A 17131-nucleotide genomic window follows, 5' to 3' on the forward strand; every position below is an offset into this window, starting at 1 on the left:
ATGCTATTCTATACATGTTTTTCTTCATTACTCATCTGGATTCTGGAGAGTTTAGGCTCTGCTACTGGGTTTTATCCTATCACTTCCCCCCCTTAGGCCTGCATTCACAGTCAGTGCAGCACTGTGGTTGGTGCCTTTTAATCTTTTTAGGTTCTGCATATTGGATGCCTGGGACTAGTTCTCTCAGTCACCCCTCCATTCTCATCTTGTCTTGAAAACTCTCTTCAGCACGCCTCCCTTGTCTTTCTTCCCGGTACGGCATGACCTGGAAGCTCCTATAACGATGGAAGAATTGCAAGCGGTGGTTAGTGCTACTAAGCTGGGGAAATCGCCGGGTCCAGACGACTTTACAGTACAATCCTATAAGCCTCTGCTCCCCTTGTTAGGGTCTCACATGCTTAAAACATTCAATGCTATTGGAGGCACCTCTTCTTTCCCTTCGGCAGCCCTGTTGACCCACATTTCTGTTATTCCTAAAGAAGGTAAAGACCCCTCCTCCTGCAGCAGTTACCAGCCAATTTCATTACTTACTATTGGTTTGAAACTTTTCACTAAGCTCATTGTCTCCCATCTTCAATCGCACTTACCTCACCTGGTCCCCTTTATCCAGGTGTGCTTCATCCTGATGCGTGAAGCACGGGATAATATTATACTATTAAGGTTCTGAACCTTGTTCATTCTGCTAACCATACTAAAACTCCTTGTGTTTTGTTGAGCACTCATGTGAAAAAGCTTTCGACCTGGTGAACTGGGATTTTATGTTCATGGTCTTACGACATATGGGCTTCGGTGAATGGCCGATTCAGTGGATTGCTAGTGTTTACTCTGCCCAGCATGCCATCCTAAAAGCGAATGGATTATACTCTGAACCTTTTTCTGTATCTAACAGTACAGACCAGGGATGCCCCCTCTCACCCCTGCTCTTTGCCCTTACATTAGAACCCTTCTTAAGCAGAGTTCAGTTGAACGAGAACATTAAAGTACAAGGTATCCACTTACGCAGAGAACTGCTCTTTAACCAATCCTCATATCTTGCTACCTAACCTTCTAGAAGAATTTGACCGGTATGGCACCCTATAAAATTTGAAAATGAATTACAATAAGTCCAAGGCCAGGGGAGTGGCATTAACCCCTATTTTGTCGCAAACAACATTAAAATATCTGGGCACCCACATCCCTCTAGTTTTATCTGAGACTTTTGCATTGAACTTTCCAGTCTGGGCTTTCTTGGAAAAATGGCAGCAAGGCCTCCATTCTTGGTTTGGACGTTGCAACATCATCAAGATGAGTTATCCTACCCAAATTTGTGTATCTCTTTCAGGTCCTGCCAATCCACATCCCTTCATCATTCTTCTGCCAAAGAGAGGCTTGTTTACCAGGTTTATTTGGGCTCACAAAAGACTCTTACCCAAACTACATGGGGGCGTTGCTGCACCTGATACATTGAAGTACTACTATGCCACCCACCTAGGGAGAGTAATTGACTGGTGCAGGCACGGCGAACAAAGCTTTGGACACATATTGAGCAACAGTTTAGTGTCATCCCCCTCCTTAAGGCACCGTGGTGTTATATAGCCTTACCGACCTCTCTCAAAGCCCATCTGACCACAGGCCCCAGGCTCTGACTTTGCTCTTTGGCCTGATGAAATCCAGCAATATCATCTAATAATTCTCTGCTATACCCTATCTTGAGCAATCCTAGTTTCCATCCGGGTCTAGTTGAAGGCTGGCTTCACAGGCTTCTTGAAGGGGGTTGTTTCCAAGCCTCCCACTTTCTTGCTTCTGAAACTTGGTCTGCACTGTCATCTTTGATGCTTTTTGTCTTGCCAATTTGCTATAGATTTTTGGAAGACTCTACAGTTGCATCACATTCTTACTGCCTTAGGTCCTCCTGCATGGTTTTGACATATATTGACAACATTTGAAGCGTACTGTATGGAAGACGGCATTCTTCCCTGTACTTTCTGAATGTATTCTCTACTGATCTCCCCTCCAGAAGACTTCACACCGTATTACCTAAGTAATTGAAAACCGGACCTTAACACAACTTTCGCACCCGACCAATGTCAGAACATCATTCAAAACAGTGAGGGAAAATCCCTGCAAATTAAAGTAATTACTTGGGGACCCCTAGGTAACGAGAACTAGTGTCCTCGTTGGAAAATTGCCCCTCTATTACTTTTCTGGGGCAACCTAAAATGTGGGGTTTTCTTTTACTTTCACTTTCAATGATAATAGTAAACAGGACAAACAGAGAGGGCGAATCTCCCTAATGGGGGCGCAGACTGCAATAAAAGTCTAATAGGTGTTCTAATCCATCTCCACTCCATCCAAGACTAAAAAAAAAAAACGTTTTGCCTTTAATTTTACTTTCAGAGTTACCAAAGTTCCTGCATTGAGGGAGAAAGGGCAGATTCTTCTAACTCGTGTGAAATCTCTGAAGGTCAATACAGCAATAGTTTTGGTCCCTTAAGCAAAGGAGAAGACAGATTTTTATTCTACCCTTTTTCTGGTTCCAAAATATTCAGGCAGATACAGGCCAGTTTTGAATCAAAAACTTCTCAACAGCTTTATTTTGCATGAAGTCTTTCAGTATGGAGTCAGTAAAGACCATTATACGGATAGTGTCAAAGGGAGATTGTCTGTTATCCATCGACCTGGTGGAGCCTATCTACACATTCTAGCATCATCAAAAACTCCTGAGGTTTTGTATCCAAGTTCAGCATCTTCAGTTTACTTGCCTTCCTTTGGACTCTCAACAGCACCTAGGACATTCACGAAAGTCTTGGTAGCATAAGTAGCATCGATTTTTAGGAACTTAATGCATCTTTATTACTATCTAAAAAGATCTTTCAGTTGTCAAGAAGAGTCTGGTGGAGGCAACTTTCAGCAGAGACAAAGTCCTGAGATATATATAAAATTGTTTCGCTGGCAGATGAATACCAAGAAAAGTCAGTTGATCCCCTCCCAGGAAATCCAGCATTGCGGCATGTTGTTCAGCGCAAAACAAAAAGGGGAATAGTCACTCTTGGTGTTATAGGTTCTATGATTTTATGAGTTACGTAAACACGTGTTGTTTTTAGGCATAAACAACATCAGTTTTCTTCTGGGAACATCTCTCAAACAAATGCACCTGGAACAAAGTTCTGCTGTATTCTAATACAATGGGGAAATACCTACTATTATTGTATATTTGGGCAATGTATACATTTTTAATTATCACCATTGCTTTAGAGGAGCTTTTTCAAACATTAGAACCAAAGCTATGTCAATAAGTACTTCGAATAACTTTACCTTTTGAAATATTTAACCCATGGCATGTATGATACTTCAGTGCCATCTAGTGTTTGGAGTTAGAAAATGTTTCTGCCAATGAAATGGATGTAGAAAGGAAGAGGTGATCAGGATACACCCATGTGGGAAATGACTACCCAAACTTTCTAAATAAAAGGCCGTCAAGTACAAGCTGAAAAAGGAACTCCACATGACCAAGAAATGGCTCTGCCAGAGGGGATAACTCTAGAAGCCACACTGCAGGAGATAAATAGCAGGAACCCAGTTTCATGCAATCACTTGAAATGCATGGAGTCCTGATTGCTATGGAAATTGCAGACCAGCTATAATGAAAGCTAAATAACTTTTTGGTGTATTCCTATAGCATACGGACTACTGTCAATACTCCTTTGCTAGGAAAGTTAGATAGCATAGGCATGTGTGTTGTCTGCATATTTGTAACACTCTGTATTTTCTGTATTCTTTTCCTTAAATTGTAAGTAGTTTGTATATGCAACATTCTAGTTTAGTAAAAGCACATTAATATACTACAGAAGTTTTTGTTTCCTTTCCTTGCTTTAGTGCAAAGTAACCAAAAAATACAAGCATAACATTCTTCCATCTATGATTTTAGTTCATCGGGTCAAAGAGGAATGTGTGTTGGATTTACATTTCCTGCAGGCTTGTCAATGTCTCTAGCTTCTGGGTCTTTTCTCCCCAGTGATCCCAGCTGTTCCCTGGGCTTCATGGTACAAAAGGCATTTTCAGGTAGCATTCCTGTACCAATGGGTACAGCTGTCTATCTCAAGTAATCTGGATCTTGAAGACAGAGAAGAACAGTCGTCTTTGGTGGTTATTGGAGGTACAGCTTTCCTGGGGCAGGCTTCTCTGATATGTCCAATGCCAGCCTCTGAGGCTGGGGAGCTCACTATCTGGAGAGGGGAGATGGGATTCAGATCCTACGACTTCCTTGAATCTGTTGGAAATAAAAGCAGTTACAAGCTTTTTTGGCCTTCAAGACTCTCCTCTCAAGGCAGAGGGTGAAAGTGAAGGTAGACAATTCTACTGCAGTGGCTTACATCAATAGCCATGGGGGTATGAAGAGTCTCTACCTTATACAGGCATTATTGACAATTATGAATCGGGCATAGCAGCAATTTCTAGAGGTGATGGCTTCCCATATTCCGGGTCCAAAGAATATCTTGGTGGATACTAACCTAGGAATTTGCAGATCTCAAGAAATAATCAGTTCTCATAAACAGCGCCAGGTATTGCGGAAATGGGCATTCCATCAGTGGACATGATGGCCTTCAGTGTCAATGGCACAGTGCCCTAATATTTTTCAAAATTCTCCAAATCCACATCCCCTGGTTGTACTAACTCAACCATACAGATTTCCAAAAGTCATAAACCTTTTCTATAACCTTCTTAACCTCACATCCTACCCCACAATCTCAATACTAACAAAATGTCCATAATAAAGTCCCAAATCCAAAATTGCGAAAATCCAAAAATTATAGTCCACACTCTCCAATCTTCCAACTGTGAAAATGTCCGATTCTTCATTCCAATCCAAAGTACCTCAAAAAAATATAAACTAAATATAGTGCATTAACTTTCACACTATAATATGAGTGATATCATGCAACAACACTAGTGATGTAAATATAATACATTAGCATCAACACGTGAAGTAAAATCCATACACAACTCCACTAGTGATCTTGTGATCCCTTGTGAAAAAGTCGGAAGTGACGAAACGCGTCAGAGTCGTGACGTCAGACGCAAAACCCGAAGGAGCAGTGCGGCCATTTTGGATATGGTCTCAGCATAGGACGGACTGAATTTAGGATGGACGGTACTTTTTAAAATGTAAGTACGGTGGACGGTACTTTTTAAAATGTAATATCACTCCACTGAGTTTGCTCTTCTCTGCCCTGTGAGGAACGGGGATCCCAATGCCCATTGCTGCATGAGGAACGGGGGATTCCACTGTTTACTCCCATTAGAGGAAAGCTATCTGCATACTCCCATTAAAGGAAAAACCCTCTGGTATATGGGGACTTTACAACGCCTGTGCAAGCTGAAAGAGGGTAATAGTATATTAACCTAAACGCAGAGTGGTGGCACTTATCTGATCCTGCACAATTTTTCACTGATCACTAATTGTGTATTTGTGGCATTTCACGTATTGAAGTGGTTGTTTCACAAGATCACTAGTGGAGTTGTGTATGGATTTTACTTCACGTGTTGATGCTAATGTATTATATTTACATCACTAGTGTTGTTGCATGATATCACTCATATTATAGTGTGAAAGTTAATGCACTATATTTAGTTTATATTTTTTTGAGGTACTTTGGATTGGAGTGAAGAATCAGACATTTTCACAGTTGGAAGATTGGAGAGTGTGGACTGTAATTTTTGGATTTTTGCAGTTTTGGATTTGGGACTTTATTATGGACATTTTGTTAGTATTGAGATTGTGGGGTAGGATGTGAGGTTAAGAAGGTTATAGAAAAGGTTTATGACATTTGCACTTTCAAGGGTGAACGTTTTACTTTTCTTTGGGGAGTTATAGAGTTTTTGATTTAATAGATTTCCAAAAGTGTATGCCTGCTCTATTGATCTTGAAAACCCTCTAGATTTGAGAGAAAGGATGGAAGCAAAAGCAGTTATTCCTGGGTTGCTGAGAAGGCCTTTGTTTCTGCTCTTGTGGGTCAAGAAACCCTGCATACTACCAAACAACATCAACTTATTTAAACAAGGTTCCCTACTTTATCCTTCCCTGGTGAAGCTAAATCTACCTGCATGGAGGTTGAGTGGAAGAAAATGAAAGACAAAAATTAAGGTTTCTGGGATCCAGGGGTCGAAACTTTATTTCAAGTCGGAAAGCATTCTACTATTAAACTAAAAACAGTTATATTGTGGGAACATTTACTTTCATTTGCTGAATGCATGTGTGCCAATCCTTTGGACCCATCTTTATTAATAATAATTAAGATTATTACTATATGACAACTGAATACAAGCTTGCAATTACAAGCAGAACGTCACAGAAAATGGTAACGTGCAACGATAAAAAAAAACAAAAAATATGTGGAAAAAAATAGAAGAGCATACAGTGCAATAAAAAAAAAACCACTAATTCCAAATTCCCCAGATAGTGTATAAATATAATAAAAATCCACAGTGATCTTCTTATTAAACTTTTTCTGCATCAGAAACATGATCCTCTAATGTACTCTAGTAAGAAACATACAGTGGATATAAAAAGTCTACAGATCCCTGTGAAAATGTCAGGTTTCTGTGATGTAAACACAGAACACAGATAAATCATTTCAGAACTTTTTCCACCTTTGTGACCTATTATTATTATTATTATATAGTGTTTATATAGCACCAATAGGTTTGCTCAGTGCTGTACAATAAAGTGGGGGAACAGTACATGAGACAAATCAGTAACAATACACGAGGGGTTCAAGGGCCCTGCTCTTTCAAGCTTACAATCTAGGAGGGAGGGGGTAGAGGTACAGGAGGAAGTGACTGTGGGGATGGAGTGGTAGGAGGAGTGGAGGAGAACGGCTGTTAGGTGAGGGAGGGGTAGGCTTCCCTGAAGAGGTGGGTTTTCAGGGAGCGCCTGAAGGTGAGGAGGGTAGGTGACAGTCTGATGGATTGGGGTAGGGAGTTCCAGAGGATGGGGGAAGTCCTGGAGAAGTCCTGCAGTCGGGCATAGGAGAGGAGACCGGGGAGCTAGAAAGTAGGAGGTCTTGTGAGGAGCGAAGGGTGCGGGTAGGGTGGTATTTGGGTATCAGGTCAGTGAGGTAGTTTGGGGCAGTGTTATGGATGGCTTTGTATGTCAGAGTTAGTAATTTGAATTTAATGCGTTGGGCAATCGGGAGCCAGTGAAGGGATAGGGTGGCAGAAGTGGAGCGGTTGGTGAGGTGGATGAGTCTAGCCGCTGAGTTCAAGATAGATTGAAGCGGAGATAGCCTGCGTTGGGGTAGGCCGGTGAGAAGGGAGTTGCAGTAGTCTAGGCGTGAGATAAAAAGGGAGTGTACGAGTTGTTTAGTGGTGTCTGGGGTTAGGAAAGTACATATCTTGGAGATGTTGCAGAGGTGGAGCCTGCATGAATTTGCTAGTGATTGGACATGAGAGGTTGGAAGGAAAGGTTTGAGTCCAGGGTGACACCTAGGACTTTGGCTTGCGGGGTGGGATTGATGGTGGCGTTGTTGGTTGTGATGGAGAGGATGGGGGGGGGGCGCGAGCTGGGGGGAAAACTAGGAACTCGGTTTTGGAAAGGTTTAAATTGAGGAAATGGAGCGACATCCAGTCTGATATGTTGTTTAGGAGGTGGGTGATGCGGGCGGAGACTGAGGGGATGAAGTGAGGGGTGGAGAGGTAAATTTGTGTGTCATCAGCATAGAGGTGATAGTTGAAGCCGTGGGAGTGTATAAGTTTGCCAAGGGAGGAGGTGTAGATGGAGAAGAGAAGGGGTCCGAGGACAGAGCCTTGGGGGACCCCAACAGAGAGGGGGAGCGAGGGGGAGGTGGCAGCGTTATAGGTAACGCTGAAGGAGCGTTGGGATAGGTATGAGGAGAACCAGGAGAGAGCAGAGTCCCTGATGTCAAGGGATTGTAGTTTATTAAGCAGGAGGGGGTGGTTGACTGTGTCGAAGGCCGCGGAGAGGTCGAGGAGTAGGAGGACTGAGTAGTGGCCGTTAGCTTTGGCGGTTAGCAGGTCGTTAGTGATTTTGAGGAGGGCGGTTTCGGTGGAGTGTAGGGGACGGAAGCCGGACTGTAGTGGATCAAGGAGGTTGTTGTCCGTAAAGTGGGCGCTTAGGCGATTGTAGACTAAGCGCTCAAGGAGCTTGGAAGTGAGTGGCAGCAGGGAGATGGGTCTAAAGGTTGTTCAGGTCAGTGGGGTCCAGGGAGGGTTTTTTGAGTATGGGGGTGATGTCCGCGTGCTTTAGAGGGGAGGGGAATGCGCCAGTAGAGAGGGAGAGATTGAAGATGTGGGTGAGGAAGCGGATGATGGAGGAGGGGAGTGACCGGAGGAGTTGAGAGAGGATAGGGTCCAGGGGGCAAGTGGTGAGGCGGGCTTCTGAAGAGACCTTAGTGACCTCCTCGGTGGTAGCAGGGCTGAAGGAGCGGAGTGCTGGGGAGGTTATAGTGTGCGGGCCGTTAGGTGTGGTGGGGGGCAGTGCGGTTGCGAGGTCAGAGGAGGGGAGAGTTGAGGGGGTGATTTGGGGGGGGAGGCTAGGTGGAGAGGTAGATTGTGAATTGACAATGTCCTTACGGATTGCATCAATCTTGTTTTTGAAATGATTGGCAATCTCGTGGACGGTGAATGAGGTACTGAGTGGAGGTGGGGGGGGGGGGAGAGCAGGGAGTTGAAAGTGGAGAAGAACCGGCGAGGACAGGTGGAGAGGGTGTTAATGAGAGTTACGAAGTAGGCCTGTTTGGCGGCGTGGAGGGAGGAGATGTGAGGAAGGCGGATTTGTAGAGGGAGAACGCTCGAGGGGACCTGGTTTTGCGCCACAATTCTCCAGCGCGTGACTGCGTCGTTTGAGACATTTAGTATGGTCATTCTGCCAGGGTTGAAGGGGTCTGGGTCTGATGTTACGTGTGGTTAGGGGTGCCAGGGAGTCTAGGGCGGCTGACAGTGAGTCGTTGTACAGGGGGTGTTAGTAAAGTGGTGGAGGGTACAGAGGTGGGAGAAAACGAGGTCCAGGGTGTTCCCATTGATGTGGGTGGAGGACTGTGTGCACTGTGTGAGCGCGAAAGAGGAGGTTAGGTGGAGGAGTTGGGAAGTAGCCGGGTTGTTGTCGATGATGGGGATATTGAAGTCCCCAAGGATGATGGTCGGTAGCTCAGAGGAGAGGAAGAATGGAAGCCAGGCGGCAAAGTCGTCTAGAAAGCGGGATACGGATCCAGGAGGCCGATAGATTACTGCAACCCACAGAGGGGTGGGGGAGAAGAACTGGATGCAGTGGGCCTCGAAGGAGGAGAAGGATAGAGAGGGGGGGTTAGGGAGGACCTGGAAGGTGCTCAGTGGTGACAGGAGCACGCCAACCCCACCACCTCTACGACCACTCGGTCTGGGTGAGTGGGTCCAGACGAGGCCTCCATAGGTAAGTGCCGCAGGGGAGGTGGAGTCAGTGGCTTGGCTCCAGGTTTCGGTGACCGCTAGGAGGTTGAGGGAGTGGGAGATAAAGAGGTCATGGATGGCGGTGAGCTTGTTGCAAACCGAGCGGGCGTTCAGGAGTGCAACTGAGAGAGGAGGGATGGATGCAGGGAGGAGGGGGACAGGTATGAGGTTGAGGGGTTTGCGGCGGCTGGCGGGAGCAGGAGGGTGCCTAGAGGGGGAGTGAGGTGTTGAGGGGCCAGGGTTCGGGGAGATGTCCCCAGCGGTTAGGAGAAGGGTGAGGAAGGTGGCATGGGAACGGGAAGTGCAGGTGCGTGTGGATCTGTTAGTGGTGGCGTGTGGGTTGGCGGGAGAGTGGAGTATCAGGAGGAGGTGGTGAGTGCCGTAGTGGGGAGAGGGAAGAAGTGAAGGAGCAATGTAGAGCTGTTTTGGGGGAGTAGGCGGGTGGAGGGAGGAGATTTTGGGAATGGAGGAGAGCAATACGAGGAGGAGGAGTACAGGTGACATGTTAGGGTGAGCGGAGTGCTGGTCAAATCAGGGGAGGTGAAAGGTATCACAGCAGGGCGTGATGATGCAGAGAGTCTGTCACGCCGTAGCGGAGTTCATCTGAGTCCATCTGTAGGAGGAGAGTGAGAGTGGTGGGCAGCTGGGTCAGCAGCTGGCTAGTTGCAGTCTGTGGGTGCTGTACGCTGGCGTCCGTGGGTGCTGTGGCACGGCATCAGTGGGTACAGTGGCTCGGCGACTGGAGGAGCTGTAGGGCGCGGTGTCTGGGGGTGTTGGTGGGCACGGTGTCTGGAGATGCTGACGGCTCTGTGACCGGAGGTGTTGAAGGCCTGGCGTCAGGAGGTGCAGAAGGCCCGGCATCGGGAGGTGCTGAAGGCTCGGCGTCGGGAGGTGCTGAAGGCTCGGCATCAGGAGGTGGTGTGGACGGACGTCTGGAGGTGGTGTAGGCCGACGTCTGGAGGTGGAGTGGGCTAGGCGTTGGTAGGTGCAGTAGCCCAACGTCAGTGGGTGTTGTGGGCCAGTGCATGTGGATGCTGCGGGCCAGCGACTGAGGGTGTTATGGGGCCCAGCATCTGTGGGAGCGATAGGGCCTGGCATCGGTGGGTGGTGTAGGCCGCGTGGCAGGCTTGCCTCCGCCGGATTGGACGGGGCTCGGGGCTGTGTGATGGCAGGGGCACGGCTACGTGGTACCCGGAGGGGAGCAGGGAAGCAGATCTGGTAGCGGAGGCTTATCCTCTCGGTGCTGGTGGCGGTGGTGGCTTACCCTCTCGGTGCGCGGGCCGGTGGTGGCTTACCCTCTTGGTGCCGGTGGGGGTTGTTGCTGCTTCTCCTCTCTCTGCGGCGGCTGTAGGTTGGGGAGGCGGTGGTGGTAGCTCCCCTCTCTCTGGCGTTGGGCAGTAGCGTGGCTTTGTAGGCCGCAGGGGACAGGGCACCCAGTACTCCTCCTGGGCGATGGCAGGGCCTCCGGAGCGGCTGGTGAGGGTACTGACGGGGGCGGGGGTGGTGTCCCCTCTGGAGTGGGGATTGCGTCCCCTCTGGAGCAGGGCGTCTCGGTCAGCCGCAGGTCCTCCGCGGTTTGCTGTGGCCAGCAGGAAAGGCCGAGGCTTCAGGGGCTGTGGTAGGCCGTGAGCTGCCGGAGGGACAGAGCACCCAGCACCTCTTCTGGGTGTTGGTAAGACCTCCGGGGGATGCTCCGGAGCCCGCTACTGCCTAGATGGCAGCGGATTCGGCGGGGTCGCCAGAGCTGGCGATTTCCTCTCGTCTTTTCATCAGTTTTGGAGGGAGGTCCAGTCCTTGGTAAAGTCACTGTTGCGCCATATTTTCTCCATTTGAGGATGACTGTCTTCACTGTGTTCCATGGTATATCTAAAAATGTACAATTCAATTATTTTTTTTTAGGGGGGGGCAGGGGGGTACACATAAAAAACTAAAATAATGTGGTTGCATAAATGTGCACACCCTCTTATAAATGGGGATGTGGCTGTTTTCCGAATTAAGCAATCACATTCAAAATCATGTTAAATAGGAGTCAGTACACACCTGCCATTATTTAACGTGCCTCTGATTAAACCCAAATAAAGTTTAGCTGTTCTAGTAGCTCTTTCCTGGCATTTTCTTAGTCGCATCCTACAGCAAAAGCCATGGTCCGCAGAGCTTCTAACGCATCAGAGGGATCTCATTGCTAAAAGGTATCAGTCAGGAGAAGGGTACAAAAAAATTTCTAAGGCATTAGATATACCATGGAACACAGTGAAGACAGTCATCATCAAGTGGAGAAAATATGGTGCAACAATGATTTTACCAAGAACTGGACTTCCCTCCAAAACTGATGAAAAGACGAGAGGAAAACTGGTCTGGGAGGCTGCCAAGAGGCCTACAGCAACATTAAAGGAGCTGCAGGAATATCTGGCAAGTACTGGCTGTGTGGTACATGTGACAACAATCTCCCGTATTCTTTATATGTCTGTGCTATGGGGTAGAGTGGACAGAAGCCTTTTCTTATGAAGAAAAACATCCAAGCCCAGCTAAATTTTGCAATAGCACATCTGAAGTCTCTCAAAAGCATATGGGAAAATATGTTCTGGTCTGATGAAACCAAGGTTGAACGCTTTGGCCATAATTCCAAAAGATATGTTTGGCACAAAAACAACATTGCACATCACCAAAAGACCACCATACCCACAGTGAAGCATGGTGGTGGCGGCATCATTCTTTGGGCTGTTTTTCTTCAGCTGGAACTGGGGCCTTAGTCAAGGTAGAGGAAATTATGAACAGTTCCAAATACCAGTCAATATTGGAACAAAAGCTTCAGGCTTCTGCTACAACAGCTAAACATGAAGAGGAACTTCATCTTTCAGCATGCCAATGACACAAAGCATACATCCAAATCAACAAAGGAATGGCTTCACCAGAAGAAGACTAAAGTTTTGGAATGGCCCAGCCAGAGCCCAGACCTGAATCCAATTGAAAATCTGTGGGGTGATCTGAAGAGGACTGCACACAGGAGATGCCCTTGCAATCTGACAGATTTGGAGTGTTTTTGCAAGGAAGAGTGGACAAATATTGCCAAGTCAAGATGTGCCATGCTGATAGACTCATACCTAAAAAGACAGTGCTGTAATAAATCAAAAGGTGCTTTAATAAAGTATTAGTTTAAGGGTGTGCACACTTATGCAACCATATCATTTTAGATTGTTTTTACTTCCCTGCACCTAAAAGATTTCAGTTTGTTGTTCAACTGAGTTGTACAGTTTATATGTCACATTAAAGGTGGATAAAGTTCTGAAATGATTTATCTCATTTTGCTAAATCACAGAAACCTGACATTTTAACAGGTGTATGTAGACTTTTTATATCCACTGTACATTCCACATTAATAATTATGTTACCGAAATTAGTGTGCAATTTAAATTGCCTCCAGCATTGTGCCAGTTCTTGCTGGAGGCTTCTATTTTGCTTAAGCCCAAAGCCTGCCTCTGAAGAGTAGTAAATCCATAGGCTGTCAGCAGATCGGCCCCTACAAATTCAGCACAGTGCCTATAAAGAGAGCAACTGAACATGTGCAGAGAAGGGTGAGAGTGTATTACTGGATTTTAACCAGTATAGGAACTTATTTTTAATGGTTTACATAGCTATACCTGCAAAAGGGGCCACCCTGAAGTGATCTAGCAGGACTTAATTTTCTTGTGATGTCTGAAAAATGATGGTTCCATCCTTATAGAAAGAAGGAAGGGGGTGGAAGATTATAAATATGAGAAATGCAAAAGATATATCTGATGCACAATTGTGTTTTGTGCTACACTCTCCCTTACACACTCCTTTCTCCATACATCTTCCAAGGTTACCCTCCTGAAAAAGTCTTCTATCCACCCATTTTTCTCCCCTTCCACTTTAAGTAAAGACCCCTTAAATTATAGGTCTAATATCGCTTGATGTATAAAGGATTAACAACTTCCATAGCCAGGTTCATATGTAGTAACAGACTTGGTAGTTACATAGTTAGTCTGGTTGAAAAAAAAAAAAGACATGAGTCCATCCAGTTCAACCACTAAAAAAACTTTTTTTTTATATTCTTATACCCACAGTTGATCCAGAGAAAGGAAAAAAAAAACAGCAAAAGCATGATCCAATTTGCTCCTGCAGGGAAAAAAAATCCTTCCTGATCCCCCGAGAGGCAATCAGATATTCCCTGGATCAACTTTACCTATAAATGTTAGTATCCAGTTATATTCTGTGTATCTAAGAAACAATCCAGACCTTTTTTAAAGAAATCCACTGAGCTGGCCAGAACCAACTCTTGAGGGAGTCTATTCCACATTTCCACAGCTCTCACTGTGAAGAAACCTTTCTGTGTTTGAAGATTACATTTCTTTTCCTCCAGACGTAAAGAGTGCCCCCTTGTCCTCTGTGATGACCTCAGGGTGAATAACTCTACACCGAGTTCACTATATGAACCACTGATGTATTTATACATGTTGATCATACCCCCCTTAATCTCCTCTTCTCAAGAGAGAATAAATTCAGTAGTAAAGGATTCATCTCATAATACTGCCAGTGGTAAACCATTCATGGAAGAGGGCAAAAACACACAATAGTGCTCACTGATAGCACTTATTACAGCCACTTAGAGTACAAATTACAAACACTTACAAGAAGGTATAACATGCAGCTTATAAAAACCTCATAAAGCATCCAGCAAACAGAAGAACCAGCACTATACTCAGCCAGTATAATATTTCACATTTTCTCTTGTAAATGCAAGTTTGTTTTCAGAAATCACATATTATCCTGTGCTGTTTGCACTTGTAAGTGTTAGAGGGCTATCCACACACACTCATTATTTTGGTAGTGCATATAGTAACCTTATTTCACATCTTTACTTTTGACCCTTAGATTTTCTCTAGATTGGGGTTTCTCGTACAATACCAACAAAGGCCAAGTGCCTGCCTTGTTATCTCTAAATGAAACACACTGGACTTTGAATTAATTCATCAACCAGTTTATTAAAGTATAACTAAAAAGGCAGTTTTTTTTTAGATAGAGTGGAGAGGGATTAGAACCCGTCAGTTTTTATTGCCGTCTGTGCCCCCATTAGGGAGATTCATTCTCTTGATTTGTCCTGTTTATCATTATTATTAAAAGCAAACGAAATTCCCAAATTTTGGGTTGTCCCCGGAAAAATAACAGGTGACCTGGGAAACCCAGAGGGATTCGCTTAATTTGAAGGGATTTCCTCTCTTCCTGTTTGGCTACGGGATGTGAAGGGAAAGTTCCCCAAAAGGACACAGCTGGTGAAAAAAAATCTGACAGGGGTTGTAACCCTCCCTTGCTCTAGCCAAACTGAAAAAAACATTTTGCCTATAGTTCTACTTTAGGGCTGTTCTAGAATTCTGCCTCCAAAAAAAATATTCCCAAAGATCATCCTCTCATTCTATGCACACAGTGTCAACTTCTACAGGAAAGCACAAATATTAAAATACAGGTTAGTTTAAACTATTTGCTCCAATGTGTTATGCAAGAGCCATAAAATAGTAATTAAAGATATATTCATATACAGTTGTGTTCAAAATAATAGCAGTCAGACATCACTAACCTGATCAATCACTGTTTTTGGTAGAAATGATATTTCTACATGGCAAATAATTTACTAGCAGGTGTAGTAGAGTAATAGAAATCCAACAGACCCAACAGTCATGACATGCATGCTGCTGATTCTGTGTAACTGAATCACTAATTGAAAGGGGCATGTTCAAAATAATAGCAGTGTGGAGTTCTATTAGTGAGGTCATTCATTCTTTGAAAAACAGGTGGCAATTATTGCCCTTATTTAAGGAAGGAAGGCAGCAAATGTTGTACATGCTGGTTACAGTGCATTTCTCTCTGAAATTCTGAGGAAAATGGGTTGTTCCATACATTGTTCAGAAGAACAGCCTACCTTGATTAAAAAGTTGATTGGAGAGGGGAAAACATATAAAGAAGTGCAGAAAATGATAGGCTGCTCAGCTAAAATGATCGCAAATGCTTTAAAATGGCAACCAAAACCTGAAAGACGTAGAAGAAAGCGAAAAACTACCATTCGAATGGATAGAAGAATAGCCAAAATGGCAAGGACTCAGCCAACAATCAGCTCCAGGAAGATCAAAGAAGTTCTAAAGTTACCTGTGAGTACTGTTACAATTAGAAGACGCCTATGTGAAGCCAAGCTATCTGCAAGAAGCCCCCGCAAAGTCCCACTGTTGGAAAAAAGACGTGCTGAAGAGGTTACAATTTGCCAAAGAGCACATTGACTGGCCTAAAGAGAAATGGCGCAACATTTTGTGGACTGATGAAAGTAAGATTGTTCTTTTTGGGTCTAGTGGCCGGAGACAGTTTGTCAGACGACCCCCAAACACTGAATTCAAGCCACAGTACACTGTGAAGACAGTGAAGCATGGTTGCGCAAGCATCATGATATGGGGATGTTTCTCATACTACGGTGTTGGGCCTATTTATCGCATACCAGGGATCATGGATCAGTTTGAATACATCAGAATACTTGAAGAGGTCATGCTGCCTTATGCTGAAGAGGAAATGCCCTTGAAATGGGTGTTCCAACAAGACAACGACCCCAAACACACCAGTAAACGTGCAACATCTTGGTTCCAGACCAACAAGATTGACGTTATGGAGTGGCCAGCCCAATCCCCAGATCTTAATCCAATAGAAAACTTGTGGGGTGACATAAAAAATGCAGTTTCTGAGGCAAAACCAATAAATAGAGAAGAACTGTGGAATGTAGTCCAATCATCTTGGGCTGGAATTCCTGTTCACAAGTGCCAGAAGTTGGTTGACTCCATGCAACACAGATGTACAGCAGTTCTCAGAAACAGTGCTTATACAACTAAATATTCATTAAGTGATTCAAAGGAAAGCAAAATCTTCAAACATTTTTCAGTTTATATAGTCAATGTTTGAGTTTGTAAAGAATACAAACACTGCTATTTTTTGAACAGTCTAATATTCACTTTTCTTCATTTTTTTTAGAGGAACAACACAAATTTGATATATTTTTCTTCATGTTTTGGTTTGGAATAGAATGTGTAGTGTTCCAATGCATTTGTGTGTATGGAAATAAAAGCTATCAGAAGGATTTTGAGCTTTATTCACTTTTTTCAACACACTGCTATTATTTTGAACACAACTGTATATGTATGTCATTTACCTCTGGACTATCTGCAGGTCATAGCTAATTCATTACATGTGTGGCATTATTGTAGGATGGCAGTTTTCATCATGCATGAGGGCTGAAGAAGGTGAGACCAGTATTTTCATCTAACAATCTTATGACTTTTAATTCCAGCCATATATTATGTGTATCTAACACCGTCTGAGTTCCAGAAACAGTTGTGTGAAATCCAACTGGTGCAAATTTTATAATTGATACCGCAATTATTGCTGCAATTGGAGTACTTACTATACCCTGCATTCCCTGGTTGGGTTCTGCTATGGGGGGAATGTCCTGACCTGCCTCCATTCAACTATATTTACATGAGCTCATGTACAGCTATATTTTTGGACAAGTGTCATCATCCAGTTCTTCACTATATTCAATCTATAGGTGGCCTGAGAACTACTCTATTTGTGGTACCATTATGGACACATGCATCCAATTTTTCTCTTTCCTGTTGCCTAAATTATGATTGTGCAATAATCACTTTTTTCTAAAAGG

Source organism: Staurois parvus, unplaced genomic scaffold (assembly GCF_062004578.1).
Source record: "Staurois parvus isolate SC_StPar_1 unplaced genomic scaffold, SC_StPar_1.0 ptg000840l, whole genome shotgun sequence".
Taxonomy (NCBI): domain Eukaryota; kingdom Metazoa; phylum Chordata; class Amphibia; order Anura; family Ranidae; genus Staurois; species Staurois parvus.